Source organism: Camellia sinensis, chromosome 6 (assembly GCF_055761805.1).
Source record: "Camellia sinensis isolate YWXY chromosome 6, ASM5576180v1, whole genome shotgun sequence".
NCBI lineage: Eukaryota > Viridiplantae > Streptophyta > Magnoliopsida > Ericales > Theaceae > Camellia > Camellia sinensis.
Window position 1 is genome coordinate 185,303,038 of NC_138966.1, and position 21,231 is coordinate 185,324,268.

The window sequence follows — 21,231 nt, forward strand, 5'->3', positions numbered from 1 at the left end:
TCTACAGGACCTCTCCTTCCCCTCAGGAAAAGAAACAGAGAAAACCGAGCCTGGTTCGCAAACCGAGACAAGGCACAGAAGAGGGTTCGGAAGTCCGGAGGCAGGGATCACGGCCGCGACTCTGAGACTTCTGAACGAGCACGATATGCAACATCACCAAGCGCTCAATTGGTGACACCTGAGTCTTAAGGTCGGTCAAAAATGGGGTGTCTACAGTTGCCCCGCTTTGACAGAACTCGGAAGTCACAAGTGACGGGAGTGAATGTCAAAGCCTAGAGACGACCCATTTTTGACAAGGCCGAAGACTTAGACAAACATACAAGATAAACAGAGATGTGCCCGCAGGCATGCCCGCAGGCAGGGGCAAAGTGCAAATGATATGCAAGAAACCGAAGGTAACTCAATGATCATGCAAATGCAGCAAGCTGTAATGAAGCAAGTATTTGCAAATAGATGCAACAGTTTTAAGCAAGAATGCAAAGCAACAACTACATTTCATGCAGTTTAAGAATGCGGAGGATTATTCAATCCCCGCCACATCTCACACGGAGAAGATACAATACCTGCTCGATTCGTCTGGTCGCACCAGCCTCAATTGAACCGTACATACAATATCGTGCCTGCAAAAGAGAGAAATTGCAACAAGTACAATATGCTACCAACATATATTTAATGTGATTCCGAAGGTTCGACACACGCAGTGCCGGCAAGTGAATGCATCGCAATGCAAGAATGGAACATGCGTGACAACGCATGCTCAAACATGGAGGTATGCCAATATCAAGAAATGTACATGACAAGGCAAGTATGCCCATGAGAATGCAAGATAATGTGACACGAGCATGAATCAGGGTGTTCGTTTGTTATGAAACAACGAGTATGGAAACGCGTGTTTCGGCGAAGGCAACTCGATCGCGGCCTCCGACCCACTTCCTTGAAAGGTTACAACTCATTCAAAAAGGATACACTTTGATTTCGATGAATGATGATGAGACGTATGTCAGAACTTGAAGCTGAAGTTCCGGCGGAGCTATTTCGCGACCGGAAGTGTACTTTTCTTGAACTTTTTCAGGTCCCGGGAACTCCGATCTTCCTCAAAATTTGCAGAGAGCTAGGTGGGCATGTGGGGGACATGGCCGGCCGTTCATCTTCCCAAGGGGAGGTGGCCAACCGGTTTCCCATAAAGCTAATGGCTGGCCGGCCAGTTATACAAAAAGCAGATAGCTGGCCGGCTAGAAAATGGGGCCGGCCGGCCATGTGCCCAGATCCGGGGGTATTTTGGTATTTTTCACCTCCTCCTTCATGCTTCTTCAACCAAGACTTGAGGCCTATAAAAGGCAGCCGAGGCCCCTTCCTTTTCTTACCTCCCACAACATTTTCTTCTCCAGATCTGAGTTCCACGCGCGTTTTCCAACGCCCCGTGTAAATTGTTTTCGCAAAAACATTCAGTTTCAAGCACTTTGGAGCGATTAAATTCCGGCTTCGGAGCTTCTTTTTGCATTTTCGCCACTTGAGGTAAGTCTGTCTCAATATTTGGAAGATTTTCTCGGGAGTTGACTTTTGTTGACTTTTTCATTTCCCGAGAGTTGACTTTTGTTGACTTTTTCCAATTTTGGCTCATTTTCGCTCATTTTTGCTCCTTTTGCAGATTCTTTGAAAATGACGGGTAATTCTCCCCACGGCGGAGGTTTTCCAGGTGCCGGCGATGATTTCGATCCTATGACTCTACCCCCGAGGACCCGACCTTTTATTCCCGGGAGGTACCGTCCGCCAGCACATGTCCTCCCTCGTGCTGTCTTCTGTCACTTTACTAGCTTTGACGAGCGAGCACCCGGGGATCTGCTTCTCCGAGAGCCGGAGCATCACCTCTCTCATGAGGCCCGAGAGGTATTTACTTCATTTTCTATACTTTTCCTAGATTTCGCACCTTTGCCATGCTTGAACACGCAGTTTAGCTTATGACATAGTACTTTGCTTGCATCTTGAACATGTAATTTCAACATTCGAATTTCTGAACACTCGGCTCATTAATTAATTGCGAACACACAGCCCACATTAGAACACACGGCTCAAACACTGATTTGTCGAACACACAGCCCGAATTCGAAAGTGAACACACAACCCACACTTTAAATTTTCTGAACACGCAGCCCAGATAGATAGTGAACACGCAGCCCACAATTTAACTGAAAGTTGAACACGCAGCCCAAACTTCAAATTTTCTGAACACGCAGCCCAGATAGATAGTGAACACGCAGCCCACAATTTAACTGAAAGTTGAACACGCAGCCCAAACTTCAAATTTTCTGAACACGCAGCCCAGATAGATAGTGAACACGCAGCCCACAATTTAACTGAAAGTTGAACACGCAGCACAAACTTCAAATTTTCTGAACACGCAGCCCAGATAGATAGTGAACACGCAGCCCACAATTTAACTGAAAGTTGAACACGCAGCCCAAACTTCAAATTTTCTGAACACGCAGCCCAGATAGATAGTGAACACGCAGCCCACAATTTAACTGAAAGTTGAACACGCAGCACAAACTTCAAATTTTCTGAACACGCAGCCCAGATAGATAGTGAACACGCAGCCCACAATTTAACTGAAAGTTGAACACGCAGCCCAAACTTCAAATTTTCTGAACACGCAGCCCAGATAGATAGTGAACACGCAGCCCACAATTTAACTGAAAGTTGAACACGCAGCCCAAACTTCAAATTTTCTGAACACGCAGCCCAGATAGATAGTGAACACGCAGCCCACAATTTAACTGAAAGTTGAACACGCAGCCCAAACTTCAAATTTTCTGAACACGCAGCCCAGATAGATAGTGAACACGCAGCCCACACTGATAGAATTTGCATGTAGCTTATTTCACTTCATTGGCATACAGCCCATTTCATCTCATTGGCACACAGCCCACTTCATTTCATTGGCACACAGCCCACTTCATTTCATTGGCACAGCCCATTCATTTCATTATTGACAAATGTATTCATTCTGAATGCAGGTTGGCTCCCGCAGTGTGCGGGGGTATGGTTCCACCATCGCGCGGGACTGGTATGCTGAGCTCCCGGAGGGTGTCCGAGATTTGGTAGATTTGGCAGGATTCGGGCCTTTCTGCGTCAGGTTGTCACGTTGTCCTGCCAGGAGGACACTGATGGCAGCCTTGGTAGAGAGATGGTGGGACACCACCAATTCCTTTCATTTCTCTGCTACCGGGGACATGACCATGACCCCTTTTGACTTCGCTATATTGACCGGCCTTGACATCAGAGGTTGGTCCATCCCCTACGATGAGGATATGGGCGAGTGGGAGGCCGCCTGGATGTATCTATTGGGGGCTCGCCCACCTGTTGACAGGGTCTCTGGGAGAGTCCGATACACTTGGTTCTCTTCCCATTTTCGGCGGGCGAAGATGGTGCCTGAGACTCCCGAGGAGACAGAGCAGTATGCCCGTGGTTTCCTTATGTTCCTCTTCGGGACTACCCTGTTCGCCGACAGAGGGAACACAGTCGGGTTATATCTGCTGAGCGCTCTGGTCGACCTATCACAGGTCAGTAGATATGACTGGGGTGGCGCCGGCCTGGCTACCCTTTACTTTTATATGAGCGCGACCTCCCGCGGGCGGGGCGATTTACTTGGCGGCTACTGGAGAGCCTGGGAGGTACTTTTCTGTCCCCTTGATTTATATTTCTGCTTCTCATTAATTGTACATTGCACACACAGCGCACTTTTACAGTCTGTATTTTGCTCTCAGCATTTCGTACTTACATTCTGCACTGCTTTTCTCAGCTATGGGTCTATGTATACTTCCCATCATTAGCCCCAGAGTTGGAGGTGGCGGGGATTCTCATGACCCCATATTCATTGGTGTTCGAGGGCCCGCACCGGCCGAGACCTCGAGAGACCCTCCTTAACCTGCGACAGTACTTTGACACTGTGCGACATTCAGAGGTACCTCAGAACTTTCAGTTCCTTTCGTTCTCATCTTTGATTTGCTCTATATATTCTCGATTTCTGATTGGTTTATGCATTTATCATCCGCAGATCACATGGTAGCCCTGGGTGTCCCTGGGTGATGGTCTCCGACTTCAGTATACCGGAGCGTCGGACATCTCCCAGTATAGGGTCCTGCTTGAAGGGCCGGTTGGCAGGGCATGGTTCCTGGGGGAACGCTTTTTGCACCAGGTATGGGGGTATCTTTCTCAGGATCCTCCCGTAGTACCTCTAGCCAGTATGCGGACTGCTGACAGGCTCTCTTACTCGGAGGTAGTCGGCACCATGCTGGGTAGTGATGCTTTACTACACATTGAGGAGGGGGACTACGCCACTTACCGTCACATATATTTGATGCCTCCATTGACGGGAGCTCATATCCCGATGATGAGGCCTGCCGGTATGTCATCCTCGGGCCAGGCTCGGGCTCGGGCTGCAGACGCCCCTTCTACTAGCAGGGCTGGTACATCTAGAGGTGGGAGTAGACCGGTTCCTCCGGTTCCGTCGACTCATCCTCATCCTGGATGGCCAGATATGCCGACTGAGTTGATGGCGTGGCAGTATGGGGCTATCTCTCCGACTCCGATCCCGCTAGAGCCTCCGATGCCCAGTGATCGATACGCCATTGATCCGGACTCACCGCCGGTATGCTCCACTTTTTTTCATTCATCATTCAGATATTTAGACACTCTTCTGTTCACTGATGATTATGAGCTCATTTTTGCAGCCATCGCTAGGGTACATGAAGGAGGCGGTTGGGCTGGTGGCCACACTCGAGGGCATGGTCCTGCGTAGGGAGGCACAGTTGTCTGTCGCGGGCATTCAGGTACCCTTCAGTTTTCCGGCATTTATCATACTTCTGATGACATGCTGATTTCTACTGCATCGATAGACTATTTGTGTAGAGCACATCTGACACACACCCCACTTGTACACTGTATTTACATGCACCCACTTTACGTAGCCTTTGCTTGTATCTGTATCTGATGTATATATTTGGACTGATGTATTTGAATTGAACTCTTTGTTTTCACATGCCTTCATGGTCCGGTTAGCCGCAGACCAGGCCACCTGGGCCTCCTTGGGGAGCTGGGCCATCTGGGCCTTTTTAGGGGGCGGGGCCATCTCGGCCTTCCCGAGGATCCGGGTCATCTAGACCTTTTCGAGGAGCTCGAGGAGGGCCTGTCCGCAGACGCAGGGCTCACGTTGTGGAGGTGGAGCCTGATGAGGAGGAGGAGGATGCTGAGGAGGAGGAGGAGGAGGCTACCGACCGTCAGTCATAGACATCTGCTGAGGGGGGGGCTCCGGTTTTGGCTCGGGAAATAGAGGCGAGGCTGAGGGGGATCCTGAGGATGACAGCTCCGACTCAGATGATGATGACGGTGCGGAGATTGTCCCGCAGAAGAGGTTGAGGAGTGCTTCTCGTTCCCGTTCCCGAGGACTTTGATGTTACTATTTCCTGCTTTATTTCTCTTTTTGCTAGTAGTTTGTAGCACTTTGCACATTGTTAGGCAGCTTTATTTTTTGTAAAACTTGTACCTTTGTTGTAAAGCATGATGAAATGAAATAGCTTTTGAAAAAGTGTTTGTATTTTAAACTTTTAGCATCGTATCGCATCATTTTATTTCGCACAAAAACGAAATTGAATGGGAATGTGCATTGTGTAATCACCAAGTCAGGTAGTGAACCGACGCAAAAAACTAAGCAACTCAACTTACTAAGATATAACAGAACCTTAGGAAGTTTACAACTCGATAAGCAAAATGCAACAACACAAATAAACAAGACTTTAACAAAAATTGCTTAAACAAAGAGCAATGACTCAAAAACACAAAACACGTCCGCTCGACAAACAACTCGATAAGCAAAACAACAACTCGATAAACAAAACTCAACAACAACAAAGTGTACTTCTGACGATCTGGGCATCGGAACGCATCCAAAACGGAGGGAGATGAAGGCCTTTGACTCTCCCGTTGCATGGAAATGCTTGGAACTTTCCCTCAAAGGGTAAAACAGGGCCAAGGGGATACACTGGAGCATTGCTGGCCATCCCTGGGAGCCGGCCGGCCATTTTTGTGGAGAGAGACAGCTGGCCGGCCATTTCTGCAAAAAGTAAATGGCTGGCCAGCCAGAAAAGGTGGCCGGCCAGCCACTCAGTCCTGCAGCCACCAGATTTTTGACACGTGTCCCCGTGAATAGTGTCTTTCCTTCTATAAAAGCCTCAACTTCAGGAACATTCATTTCGTCTTAGTTTTAGACAAAGATGGAGGCGTTTCTCGCAGAAAATGTCACATCTTGGATCTCTTCTCTAGATGGCTCGGAAAAGCTGAATTTTCGGGGTTTCGGCTTGAATGCACTATTCACGCTGAGCCGTACTCCGTTACATCTCCCTTTTCTCCATGCCGTAGCAAGGTTTTGGAATCCAGTGACGCATGTTTTTAGCTTTGGCGGCCAGGAGATGTGTCCCACTTTCGAAGATTTTCAGGTTTTGATGGAGTCTGAATGCTCTGAGGTGATCTTGCCCCAGCTCCGTTTTGGCCATGCTCAGGCTTTAGGGCGGATGTGTGGGCTCACGGCGCTTGACGCTCGATCTCTGATCTGCAGTGGGGAACTTGACATCCTCGGCTTGATCCATCGTTTTTCCGACGCCAGTGACCGCAGCAACCATTATTGGCAGGGTTTCTGGCAACACGCCATCTGCTTATGTTTGTTGTCTCACTTTCTGCTTTCCTCGGGCATCGGCGGGGCTAGCATTCGCCTGATTGAAGTCGCCCAAGGTTTGAGAGAAGGAAAGAGCTGTATTGCCATGACCTTGGCCGAGACACTGATGGGCTTAGATTCTGTCTATCGCCGGGAGGCGACTAGGTTCGCTGGGAGTCCACTGCTGCTGCAGGTAATGTTTCCCACCCAACCTTACGTATATATTTGCTCACATCACTCGACCCTCAGGCTCATTTTTTTTTCTCACAAAACCCTTGTCTTACTTTTCTCTCATCGTACATCTCTCTGTTCTTTATTCTCTCATTTTCCATCCCTCCCCTAGGTATGGTTAATGGATAAGTTGCAGGTTGTGGACTCTTGCCCAGCCTATTCAGCTCGAGGCTACTTTTTTCGGCAGCGCTTAGTCAATGCTCTTGACGAAAGGTGGTGGTTCGATTGGATGTGCAATTTGTCTGCAGACAGCATTACTTGGCGTTGTCCTTGGCTCAACCTCCTGGCAATGAGCTATAGTATGTCCCGGCTGATTGGGATCCAATTGATTGGTCTAACCCACTGCGTATTCTATTTTTCGTTCCGGTTCCTGCGTCAGTTTGGTCATGATCAGACCTGCCCACCGGAGGGGATTGAGTACCCAGCCGCTTTCCCGATCCGGGGTGCACAGCTTGCCCGATATGCCACGGCATGGAGGACTAGAGAGCTCCTGGCCCCTGCTTCAACTTTCAGTTGCACTTTGTCCGATGAGTGCTTGGATTAGCTCAATGAGGAGGCACAGGTTGGGCCTAGCTTGGCATCAGATGCTCCGTCCAGCTCTGGGAGGGGACGCAGAGATACTTGATTCAACTATGCTCCAAATTTATTGCTTATTTAGCATTTTCAAGTTTTCTTTATGAATGTACTAAAAAAAAGCAACCTCGATTGTAATGCAAGAGCAAGAGAACTCAGTTTTAAAATCAATGAAATTGAAAGTTGTGGTACTGAAAATTTTCCACTTTTGGTCCAAAAATGGTCTTAGTCGTAAAAAGATTGATTTGAACAAAGTCAACTTTTATTAAAAATTTTCAAAACTATTTTCGATGTGGATCAGAACTGGACACGCCGGAGATCTGTCACTGAAATGCACAACCCCAGATCCCTGCAACTGGAAAGTTGCCCCTAGTCTGAAGAACAATGCGGCACTTCATAGCAACGGAAAGTTGCCCCTAGTCTGAGTAACTTTGCACCGTCGCGGCAACGGAAAGTTGCCCCTAGTTTGAACAGCACTGTACCGGAGATCGCGATAAATGCTGATGGATAAAGATGACTGAGATGATCGAAATGGACAAAGTTGATCGGGGAAAAGTTTATGGCTGAACTTCAAGGTGAAGTTGCCTACGTATCCCAAAGATGGGAATCAAGCCTTACGTAGTTCAGGCCCAGGTTCACTCGAGTATTTTCACTCTCCTTTTGCGCTCTAACTTTTGCCAAGGCCGTCTTTTGCGGGTTTTCAACCTTGCGAGCTCAGTTTTTATATTTTCTAATTTTTTGTGCTCTGACTTTTGCCTAGGTCGCCCTTTCGGGTTTTCGGCCTAGCGAGCCTCTCAAGGATAGTATTTCTTCAACTTGTCCATATTGATCGGTTGTGAGAACTCCAAGCCATCTAGATCCATCAGAACCACAGCTCCACCTGACCAGATAGCTTTGATGATGTAAGGACCAGTCCAATTGGGTTTGAACTTGCCCCTTGGATCGTGGATGGGAGCTCGGTTGTCTTTGAGCACCAAATCTCCCTCTTTCAGATTCCTGGACTTAACCTTCTTGTTGAAAGCCCGGGCAATTCTGCGTTGATAGCCTTGGATGTGGTACAGTGCTTTCAGTCTTCTTTCATCAAAGAGCATGAGTTCTTCGAATCTGCTTTGCTGCCAATCTGCTTCGGCTATTTGGCATTCAGCCAATACTCGTAACGACGGAACCTCAATTTCAATGGGTAGAACAGCCTCCATTCCATAGACCAATGAATATGGAGTTGCTCCAGTAGAAGTTCTGATTGAAGTCCTGTAGCCCCACAGAGCAAATGGCAGCTTGTCTAGCCAATCCCGATAGGTTCCCACCATCTTCTGCAGTATATGCTTGATATTCTTGTTGGCGGCCTCAACCGCTCCGTTGGTCTGCGGCCGATATGTAGATGACTTATGGAAAGCCACATTGTATTTCTCCAACAAGTCTACCACTTCTTTCTTGAAGTGGGAACCATTATCTGAAATTATTTCGTTTGGCACCCCGTAGCGACAGATGATGTTGTTCCTGATGAACTTTGCGACGTGCGACGCCTTCAACACCGCGTATGATTGGGCCTCGACCCACTTTGTGAAATAATCTATCGCTACTAGGATAAACTCATGCCCGTTTGACCCTTTCGGGGTAACAGCTCCGATCACATCAATTCCCCAGACTGAAAAAGGCCATGGGGAAGTCATGTTGTACAGTTTTGACGGCGGGATGTTCATGCGGTTTGCATGAATTTGACACTTGTGGCATCGCCGAATAAAGCTAATACAATCCTCCTCCATAGTTGACCAGTAGTAGCCCTGTCTGAGGATCTTTCTGGCCAGCATTACTCCATTCATGTGTGCACCGCACTCCCCCCCATGGATGGCTTCCATCAGGCGTCTTGACTCTTCAGCTTCTACACAGAGCTTATGCATCCCCAGATGACCCCTTTTGTATAGCTTTCCCCCGCAGATAATAAACTGAGCAGCCATTCTCCTGACAGCCCTTTTATCCTTGGCATTTGCCCCTGGTGGATATGTCTCCTTTTCCAAGAAGTTCCAGATGTCGTAATACCAGGGGTTGCCGTCTTGAACCTCATCTATGGTGGAAATCGACTCGTATGCTGGCATGAACTTCTGATCAATAATGACTGGACGCATCCGGACTCCGGACGGAATGTCTATCATAGAAGATAGAGTTGCTAATGAATCTGCAAACCTATTGTTCTCTCTTACGAGGTGGGTGAAATTTAGCTTCTCAAACCGAGGAATTAACAAATCCAAGGTTTGGTGGTAGATTATCATCCTTTCCTCCTTGACTTTCCAATCTCCTTTTGCTTGAGACACAACAAGGTTCGAGTCCCCAATGACGTCCAACCGTCTTGCCCCTAGTTCTAGGGCTGCTTCCAGGCCAGCAATACATGCCTCATACTCTGCCTCATTGTTGGAAACTTTGAACCGGAGCTTGAATGCTAAAGGGATACGGGAATCGTCAGGCGCTATCAGCAACACCCCTATCCCATACCCATACTGGTTTGACGCTCCGTCAAAGTACATCATCCAAGTTTCATCTTCGACGTGCAGAATGGCTTCATCTGGGAATAGATACTCAACCGCTTCATCCCCCTCAACCGGGTGGTCGGCAAGGAACTCCGCTACCGCTCTCCCTTTTACTGACTTGCGCGTTACATACTTCAAATCAAATTCGGAGAGCAACAGCAGCCAACGAGCCAGCCTACCCGTAAGTGCTGGTTTCTCGAAAAGATATTTGATGGGATCCAAACGCGAAACCAACATTACAGAGTGGGCTAACAGGTAGTGCCGCAGCTTCCTGGTTGCCCATACCAAGGCCAAACAAGCCTTCTCTAGCGGTGTATAGCGGGTCTCGTAATCCAGCATCTTTTTGCTCAGATAGTATATGGCCCTTTCCACTTTGTCTTCTGACTCCTGCGCGAGCATGCAGCCCATGGTAGTCTCAGTTACTGAAAGGTACAGTATCGACGGTCTCCCCGGCTCTGGTGGTGACAACACGAGTGGGTTCTGTAGATATTCTTTGATCTGCTCAAAAGCTGCTTGACATCGGCCGTCCCACTGGAATTTCTTTCCTTTCTTCAGGAGACCAAAAAGTGGTTCACAAGTCAAGGTTAATTTAGAAATAAACCGTCTTATGAATTGCACTTTACCCAGAAAGCCTCGCACCTCCTTTTCAGTCCTTGGTGGTGGCATTTCTAAGATGGCCTTGATTTTGGAAGGGTCGACCTCGATGCCCCTTTGTGTGATCAGAAACCCTAGCATCTTCCCTGCTGTAACACCAAACGTGCATTTCTGGGGATTCAGTCGCAGTCGAAACTCTTTGATCCTCTGAAAGAATTTTTGTAAGGCGGTGTAGTGGCCCTCTCTATCTTTGGACTTGACAATCATATCGTCCACATACACCTCGACCTCCTTATGGATCATATCATGCAATATTGTAGTTGCTGCCCGTTGATACGTAGCTCCAGCATTTTTCAACCCGAATGGCATCACTCTATAACAATATGTACCCCACGGGGTGGTGAACGCAGTCTTCTCCCGGTCTTCGGGTGCCATTACTATCTGGTTATAGCCTGAGAAACCATCCATAAACGAAAGCAAGGCGTGTCCTGCCGTGAAATCCACCAATTCATCGATGTGCGGCAAGGGGAAGTCGTCATTCGGACTGGCCCTGTTCAAATCTCTGAAGTCTACACAGACCCGAATTCTGCCGTCCTTCTTTGGCACCGGAACAATGTTGGCCAACCAAGTTGGATATTCAGATACCAGCAGGAACCCTGCGTCAATTTGCTTGGTGACCTCTTCCTTAATTTTGAGGGCCCAGTCCGGGCGAATCCTTCTGAGTTTCTGTTTGACAGGGCGGGCCTCGGGATCAAGAGGGATCCGGTGCTGTACAATCTCAGGATCGATTCCAGGCATGTCTTCGTAGGACCACGCGAAAACATCTTTGAAATCTTTTAATAAAGCGACTAAGCGCTCGCGCTCCTCTGAAGACAACGTGGACCCGATCTGGACCAGCCGCGGGTCCTTCTCAGTACCAACATTCACAGTAGCGATTTCATCCATTAAAGGTTTAACAAATCTTTCCTGCTCTTGATCAATTAATCGTTGCAAAACTGGGGGAATTTCTCCCTCGTTGTTTTCATCAAAATTTTGAAAATCCTGATTTAAGCAATAAATCAAAGGCACAGAAAAATACTCAGAAACCACATCCACATCATTCTCATTAAATATTTCCAAGCCGTCAGATTCCTCTGTTACAACAGACTCAAAAGAAAATGAAAATGACGACCTAGACAGGACTGTGGCATCCGGGTTATCACCCCCAGGAATACCGGACTCAGACTCAGTCGAGCTGGAATCTGATTCCGACGCACAAGATTCGGTGGAATCAGATTCCGGCTCACTACCTGACCCGGAACTGTTAGATAAAAAGCCTTCTTCATATTGCCAGATGAGAGAAGGTGCGATAGATGCATCCAAGATCGGTGCTGGAAAGCCCGCGGCTATTTCATCTCCAATCACAGAAACCAAAGAGTTATCCCCCAAGCACTCTTGGCTGATCGGAGGATCTGATAGTAGACTCGCCAGTGCTATCCCCATTTCAAGCTCTGTGCTCTCAGGATCCACTGTTTCACATTGCTCAACCTCAGTTGGTGGGTCTGTCTGCGCTTCGGCAACGTCATCCCCAGATAATTGTATGTCGAAGAAGATTTCAAAACCAGGCACGCGCGTCCCCTCCGTGTTTAGCCATGGCTCCGGGAAGCCGCAGAATGGAAAATCTTCCCTCTCCCGGATGAAGCGTCCGTTTAGGGTACCCCAGATGGGCCTATGCATTAACTCAAATGGCTTCTCGGCCTTCTTTGCTCTGGCCCTTCCGGCCATTTCTTTTCCTTTCCTCACCCAATCCTCCTTGGTGGGCAGATAACCCAGTCCAAAGGCGTGAGGGTTGTGTGGCACTTCGGCCAATACTGAGACGCCCTTCCGGCCGCTTCTCCCTAATCCCATCCCGGGGGTATGTTTTAGCTTGTTCATGAGGTAGATAGATTGTGCACTAACATACATGCCCTCATTCACAGCCATGACATTCTGCACCACTTGAGCCTCGGCCAAAGTGAACCCCGATAAAAACACATCCTCCGTGCCGTGCTCGATCTCCAAGACGGGTGTGGACACTTCCGGCGGCGGATGGATTGATGAATTCCCAAAAACGATCGCTACCCCTTTCCCGTGGGGGTACTTTAGCATTTGATGTAGAGTAGAAGAGACTGCTTTGACCTGGTACAACCACGGTCGCCCCAAAAGTAGGTTAAAGGTTGCGGGAACGTCCAAGATATGAAATTCGACACTGTGTTGTCCTGGACCAACCTTGGTTTGAATTTTAACAGTCCCCATTACTTCTCTGCTGGTATTGTCGTATGCTCTGATCACTTGGGTGGTTGGGACGAAGTCTGCGGGTTTTAACCCGATCGCATATGCCATTCTGGTTGGGCAGACATTAATTGCAGACCCGGTATCAACAAGTACCACTGGTATCCACTTATCTCTACATTCCACAGAAATATAGAGAGGTTTGTTATGACTTGTGCCCTCAGGCGGTAGCTCCTTGTCCGAAAAGGTTAATGCCGGGGAACCTCCTCCCGGAAAAACCAGCCCAACCAACTGTTCAGGCGTGGTGTCTATGGAGAGTTTGGACTTGTCCATAGCAGATAGGACAGCTTCTCTGTGTACTCGTGATGCCATTAGCAGTCCCCAGATGGAGATGACCGCTTGTATTTTCTTTAACTGTTTCAGCACAGCCTCATCTTCAATCTGCTTCTCCTTCTGTTTCTCCGCTTCTCTATCCTTCCCGGATGCCTCGGGTTGGTCCAGGTGTGGGGGCTTGAAGTACCGCCCACTTCTTGTCATGTGATCCACTTCATCAAGATACCAAGTATCATCCGGCTGGTTATTCCCCCAGTCTTCATCTGTGTGGGCAAGACATAAGTCATCGTCTTCCCACCACATTCCATCGGCAGCCAACAGACACCTGTCTGGCTCCGGTTTAGTTGTACTCGCAGTATTCTCTGTCCCAATGCTCGCAGCATTCTCTATCTTTGTGCACACAGCACTTTCAGTCCTCTCAGGGCCTTTAGCTTTCCTAATTCTCTCAGCCTCCTCAAACTTTTCTTGTTCCAGCTGCGTCAGTACAGCTGTTTGTTCAACAGTTCCCGTATCGATAATACCCATGTCTCGAGCGGAATTCTTAGCACCGGCGCTCTCCGACGATACAACTTGACTTTCGGCCATTCCGGCCACAATTGATATTTCTGCCCCTGCCGGGCTCTGTTCTGATTGGGCTTCCCCCACTGCATCTGGTTGATCCTCGAGCCATCCAGTGGCCTCCGCTGATCCCTCATAATCGTACCAATTGATTGACGCCTCCCCCAGTTCCTGGTCATCAAGAAATTGCAGGTTGGCAAAGTCTTCCTCTGCGGCTGTCAAATCATCTGCCCATAGCCCAGATCCATCTCCCCAGATCATGCATAGCTCTCCTGTCTCTGGCAATTCTACACTTAGCCCAATTCGGCTCGTTGATAGGATGTACTTGCTTGGATCATAGGCTCCCCCAGCAAAATTCTGCCCAGTCCCAGATTCAACAATCTCATTCTTTCCCAAAATCTGCCCTGCCCCGTCTTCGACGGTCACCACCATCGGTTCTGGTTGGGTTTTGGAGATGTCCACCATGCACAAGAAATCAGTGCAATCGGGGAGGAGCACCTCTGGCTTGGGTAGGTGGGTGGGCGTAATATAGATACTAGGATCGTAAGATACGACCCCAGTCTGGATAAAATTAATTCTTTTGGGAGGAGGAGCTTGGTTATGTGGTGGGAGAGGGTTGGTTGTGACATTGGGTTTATCAGGAGGCGCGATCACCTGTTTGTCAATAAGATCCTGGATCTCATGACGCAATCTGTAACAACGGTCGGTGTCATGACCGTGTTGTTGGTGATATGCGCAGTACTTTGACGGGTCGTAAGAGGGGGGGAGTGGATTCGGTAATGGCTTTGGCTCCAGGGGTTTTAAATGATTCTTTCTGATCAATATTCCCAGAACTTTGGTCAGGGGCATATATAGTGGGGTAAAGGTTCTTTGGCCTCGCGGTTGGAATCTGTTGGCTTGTGTGTTGCTTCCGGACGCGCCGGAGAAGGGTGTGGAAGTCATGGGCCTTGGAGGGGGAGGGGGAGGGGGAGTGGTGGTGACCATACTAACTTCCGAGGCTCTTGTATTTGCAGCGCCACTCGGGCCCGCATTGTTGTTACGATTGAACGTCCTCCTCGGTTGTTCTCTGTCGTGGTCAAACAGACCTTGTCTCATTGCGTCTTCGATTTGCACCCCCATCTCATGTAAATCTGCGAAAGTAGGGAAGGGGACTACAATCATCCTCTGCATTAGCTTTGGGTGGAGATTGCGCACAATCATCCGGATTTGATCTTTGTCCGTGGGCCTTAAAGTCATCATTGACGCCTTTGCCCTCCATCGGATCACAAAGTCCGAGAAAGTTTCTTTGGGCTCTTGCCTTGTCGTTTCGAGATCACGAGTTGTGATCTCGATCTGAGTGTTGTATGAATATTGTGCGACAAAGGCCTCAGCCATTTCATCCCAATTCTTTTTCACTTCATCTTGTAATCTTGCGTACCAATGGGAGGCCACACCCGACAGGGTTCGGCCGAATAGTGAGAGCTTCTGTGGTCGTGTTAGGCCCATTGGCCGCAAGACATCTGCAAACAGTCGGATATGGACCATGGGGTCGCCGGTCCCGTCAAAGCGGTCGATTTGTGGCATTTTGAACCTATCGGGGAGTGTTACGGCCTCCTCGGTATATCCATCTTCGATATCCGGCATAGCCTTGACCCCTTGGGATTTCTTGAAGAGCTTCTCCAATTTGCTCAATTTCAGAGCTGTATGATCAACCTCGACCTCGAAGGGAGAGTCCGGGTGATTGGGTGTATGGACCTTGGACAGTTGTGGTGGAAGCGGGGGCGGAGCTGGCCCCGTTAGAAGATTTGTGTCTTCTTGCAGATTTTGGATAGTCGGCACAGTATTCTGGGTGTTTGGAGGAGCGTTCTGAACAGCAGGTGCCTGCTCAGGTAATGGGGCTCCTGCCGGAGGAGGAATTTGGTGTGAAGCAAATGCTGTACTCTGTTGTTGCAGTCTGGTAATCAGCTCAGCTTGCTGGGTCATAATCTCAGCTTATTGCTTAGCGAGTTCATCCCGGCGAACGGCATCCTGTTACATGGCCTGCATGGTTTCCTGCATTTGGCGCATCATTTCCTTAACTCCTATTGGTGCCGTCATACTGTTTTGATTTGTCTGAACTACTGGCAGATCTGTCTCAATGGGGATCTCAATCCAACTGTCCACTGATGGGGGATACCACTGTTCTGATGCTCTTTGTTCAGATACACTGCGCTTTTTCTGCTTCCTTCTTGTAACAGGGGGTAGAGAATGGAACACTGGCTGTCCGTCGATTAGATCCTCAGATCGATGGAGTCGACGACCTCGTGTCCAAAGTGCTTAGGGAATGCCTGCTGGGTTGGAAGCAATCGTGCTAAAACTGACCTAGCAAAAGATAAATAAAGCGAAAAGGAAATAAATAAACAGATAAACGGACAGCATAACAGCTTAAAATAAAATGCATGACACACAGCCGGGCACAATCAACACACAGTCAATAAGCTGAATACACATTGTCCTTAAACACTGATTATTATCCCTGTATCACTGTCCCCTAAAACAGAATCTGATATCCGCAGATAACTAATTCTCAAATATTGGCTGATGCCCGCAGGCCTGATACCCATAATACTGAACTGATGCCCGCAGGCCTGATACTGACAATACTGAACTGATGCCCTCAGGCCTGATGCTTAAACTCATATACTGATATTGATGCCCGCAGGCCTGATACTGACAATACTGAACTGATGCCCGCAGGCTTGATGCCCAAACTCATATACTGATACATGCATTCCTGTAGAGACGCACTCTAAAGCACATAACAGATAAGTGAGAGCCAAAACACCCCTATGTTGGGGTAGGGTTTCCCTGTCCTATTGTGTCAGGAGCTAGGGTTTCATTACGCACGCAGCGGTTTCAAACAACCTATAAACGGGTAAGCAACCTGTCCTAATTTGGAATGGTCACTATGGATCCGAATATGCACTAGGTCGAATGGTCAAAGAGGGTGCCCCGGTAAAACCGGGGTTTGTGTTCCCATACTGGCAGAGCCCACAACCGGTCAGCCTTATGGTCATGCCTTGACGAGACAAGCCTCCGGCAAATCGTTCAGGAATAGCAGATGGCAAACACGGTGTCCTAGGCGCACCAATGCAAATGCAATGCAAAGAAACACACAAGTGTAGTCAAAAACAGATATCATGAGTTCGAGTCAAGTTCTCTAAATCCCCAGCAGAGTCGCCAGAAACTGTAGACGTCCCCGAACGCCCCGGGAGGATGAAGTCCCGTTCTGTTCATTTTGGGGTCACTATAGCTCAGGACTCTAAAATTGTCACGGTTCTAAGTCTGAACCAAAGAGTCCAAATCCGGCACATTGTTTTAAGAAAACAGATTTTTGAAAGAAGTGCCAAACATGGACTGCTTTGCCAGATACAGAGTCGCCACCTAAATATTTTATTTTGGGAAATTTAGGAAACCCTGACTCGGTGCCAAAAGGCCACGTGTCCGTCATCACCAAAGTTGCCTCGGCTCGGGAACTTGGGTACGATTGGGGAAGGTCACTTCGTGAGCACCCCCGCTCGCCCGGTCATAGACCGGCCTCTACTAACCATGATATCAATTTTTGAAAACATTGCGAGTTCTTATTCCGGTTTATTAGCCTAGGTTACCATGTGATGCGCACAGCATACAAATATAGACCGGGTCGCCTGAATTGGAACGAAACATAAATGGTTTGCTACCCGCAGGTTGGCTTGAAACATTTGATGATTTATTCCAATTCAGATAACCCAACCTTCACCCACAGGCATTCAGGCAGTTATATCATATAAGCACATAGCCTCATGGTAAGCATGCTATCATGGCATTCACTCACACGCATGCAAGGATGCTAAAGCATAAAGCTTACCGAGTACTCCAAGCCAAAATAGAAACTTCATTAGAAATCATGCATGATCCTAACTATACAGAAATGCCTAATGCAACACATGCAAAATGCAATTATAGCAGGCTCGGCTATTCTAAGATGGCATATGAAATGTTACAACTATCATGTATTCAACTTTGAAATTGAAAATACAATGTAGTTAGTATGATGCGCCGAGCCCGGTGCATGCAATACAGATGAATGAATGCAAACATGCTGTCATACTGTATGCTAATTTAAACATGCCCTAATCTAACCATCAAAAGCGGATAAATAAAAGGGAGAAAGACGTGGGGTTGGAAGACATACATCACACTCACGCACACTTATTACAGTTGTGCCCTCACTCGGAGGGTCCGAATAAATAATACAGTCCAAATATTACAGTCCCGAATAAAAGAATATTACAGTCCAAAATATTACAAAATTCTAATTAATTAATGAATTAACTAAGAAAGTAAATGAAACTGGCGTGCAAGACAGGGACCGCCTTGCTTCTGATGGATGATGCATGTCCGAATTGTCTTGCGCGAAAATCCATCGGAATGCCCCGATTAGCCTCTGTTTACATCTGTTCTTGAAATGCGTGCCAAGCCCAAAAAAGTTGCTGATCCCTGATTTTGCTACAACAGAGAGCAGGAAAGGGGCATAGCAATGTATTTGCACAGATATATGCATGTCTCGATCCTCGTGCCACCAATCACGCATACCGAGGCATGATGGCCGAGGAGCCGAAATGCACAATTCAATATAGGATGAATGCACATGAAACTGCAGCTAAAACCTAACTCCATCATGGATAATCCGGAGTGTCGGTGACTGGGGAATTGAGACACATTCCGTCACTCGGAGTACGAAATGTACCTCGTTTCCCGTGCCCGGGCTAACTCCTACTCCGGACACGATGCAATATGTATGATATGCATGAAATGCAACTAAGATACAATCCTAACATATACAATGCTATGGAAAGTGAAATGCCTCGAAATGCATGCACACGGGCACGCAAACTGAGAAAATGACAGAATGCACTGAAAATGAGACGCCTTGAAATGCGTGCGCACGGGCATGTAAACCGAGGCGATGGCATACACAATGCAAATGAGACACCTTGAAATGCGTGCACACGGGCACGTAAACCGAGGCGATGGCAGAATGCAATAAAAATGAGACGCCTTGAAATGCGCGCACACGGACACGTAAACCCAGGCGATGGCATACGCAATGCAAATGAGACGCCTTGAAATGCGTGCACACGGGCACGTAAACCGAGGTGATGACAGAATGCAATGAAAATGAGACGCCTTAAAATGCGTGCACACGGGCACGTAAACCGAGGCGATGGCATACGCAATGCAAATGAGATGCCTTGAAATGCGTGCACACGGGCACGTAAATCGAGGCGATGACAGAATGCAATGAAATGACATGAAAACATGATATGGGCTAATACCAACATGAGTGAGCCTCAGCCACACTCACATAGGATGCCGGCGGATAAAAATGGGGTGCCTCGAAATGCGTGCACACGGGCACGCAAACCGAGGCAATGACGGAATGCGATGTAATGACACGGAATGGATAGCAATCATTCTAATGGAATTTCAGCACTAAAATATGAGGGAAAACAGTCCCGAAATGAGGCGAAATGACACCAAAAGCATGGAATTGTCCCGAAATGCGAATTTAGGCACCCGAAATGGCCTATAGCTATGCCAAACATGCACAACATGGACATGCAATGCAAAGACAGAAGCTAGGCAGTCCCAAAAAAGGCACTTTCACAGTTATAAACATGGCCAAACAGCAAGCATAGGTATGACAAAAACGGCATGCAAGAATAGGGGCCAAAAGAGGGGTGATGAAGTAAGTGATATAAGCAAAACCCAAACTAAAAATTTTCCTTCTACAACACTGAAGAGGGACCAAAAATATGAATATTTACAGGATATGGCAGCCTCAAAATCAGTATACAAACATGCTAAAAAATGAGCACAAGATTGGGGCTCAAAAGGTGCTATAACATGAAGTATACAAAATAATCACCAAACAGCCAAAGACCCTTAATAAAACATGTAGAATGGACCAAAATAAGCACTTTTTCAGAACTGTAAAATGGCCAAAAACAAAATCATGGTAGGCTAACTAAACATGCAAGAATGGGGAATAAAAGAGAGATATAACATGAAGTGACCTATGGAGGCCCCAAACCATGAAAGGACCTAAATGAAACATGAATAATGGACCAAAATAAGCACTTTTTCAGAACTGTAAAATGGCCAAAAACAAAAGTATGATAGGCTGCCATTGCATGCAAGAATGGGGAAGAAAAGAGGAGTATAAAGGTAGGTATAACATGGAAGTCCCAAATGGTGTTGAGCCCTTCTTCAATGTTGAAGAGGGGCTCAAAATAAGCCTAATATCAGTTTACAACATGCTCGAAAACAAATTGCTCATGGGCCAAAAATAGCATGCAAAATTATGACATATAAGAGGATCAATGAAGCAAGTGTATCATGGAAGACTCAAACAGGGTTGAGCCCTTAATGAAAAGTGAAAATGAACTCAAAAGAGGGCCCTTTTCAGTTAGGGCCGGAGCTTGAAACAAAAAGCAAGTGGGGCTTACAAATAGATCAAGAAAAAGGGTCAAAAGAGGAGAAGTATCACTTACCCTTGAAGACTCAAACTTTTGTTGCTTCTTGGACCAATTTGCAGCTTCTTTGGCCTTTGAGAAACCTTCCTTGTTGCTGGAAATGAGGTGGTGGTGGTAGAGCTTGGTGGTGTAGAAGAAATGATGGTTAGGGACTTAGAGATTTTTAAAGAAATGAGAGGTATGGAGATGGAGTTGTGTATGGAGGCTTGAAGGTGAAGTTTTCTAACCCCAACAAAGGATATATCTTGCTTGCTATATAGGCCAAAAGGGGGGTGTAAAGGTGGGGGAAAAGGAGAGTAACTTTCCCCCACAAAATATCCCCCGGATAAAGATCTTTTCTGGGGGATAAAGCCCCACAGCTGTAAAGGGAACAATGCAAGGAGCTCGGCCGGCCTGGTACTTTTGCTGCAGGTGGCCGGCCGGCCACACCCCCTAGCCGGCCGGCTAGGGGTCAAAAAGGTCAATCAAATTTTCTGGCCGGCCACCAACTGGTGGGGTCCTCCTATCTGTGTACAACAAAACCCTGTGGTTAAAAGTCCAAGAAAATGGGTCCAAGGGGTTCAACATTAGCCCAGAAGGAGGGGGTCAAAAGGGTCAAGTTGAATTAATGGCCGGCCATGAACTTTTAGGGTCCTCTCATGTGTGTACATCACAAATATGTAGCTCAAAGTTCAAGAAAAAGGGTCCAAGGGGTTCAACATTAGCCCGGAAGGAGGGGGTGAAAAGGGTCAAGTTGAATTAATGGCCGGCCATGAACTTTTAGGGTCCTCTCATGTGTGTACATCACAAATATGTGGTTCAAAGTTCAAGAAAAATGGTCCAAGGGGTTCAACATTAGCCCGGAAGGAGGGGGTCAAAAGGGTCAAGTTGAATTAATGGCCGGCCATAAACTTTTAGGGTCCTCTCATGTGTGTACATCACAAATATG

At 47.5% G+C, this 21,231-nt stretch overlaps 1 long non-coding RNA gene across 1 annotated transcript; it reads left to right on the forward strand.

Moving 5' to 3' along the window:
* The first annotated feature begins 3,307 nt into the window (after window positions 1-3,307).
* LOC145792485 (uncharacterized) lies at window positions 3,308-4,179 on the forward strand. Its single transcript, XR_014331884.1, has 3 exons — window positions 3,308-3,671; window positions 3,800-3,961; window positions 4,055-4,179. It is a non-coding gene; the product is annotated as an uncharacterized LOC145792485 (long non-coding RNA).
* The last annotated feature ends 17,052 nt before the right edge of the window (window positions 4,180-21,231 follow it).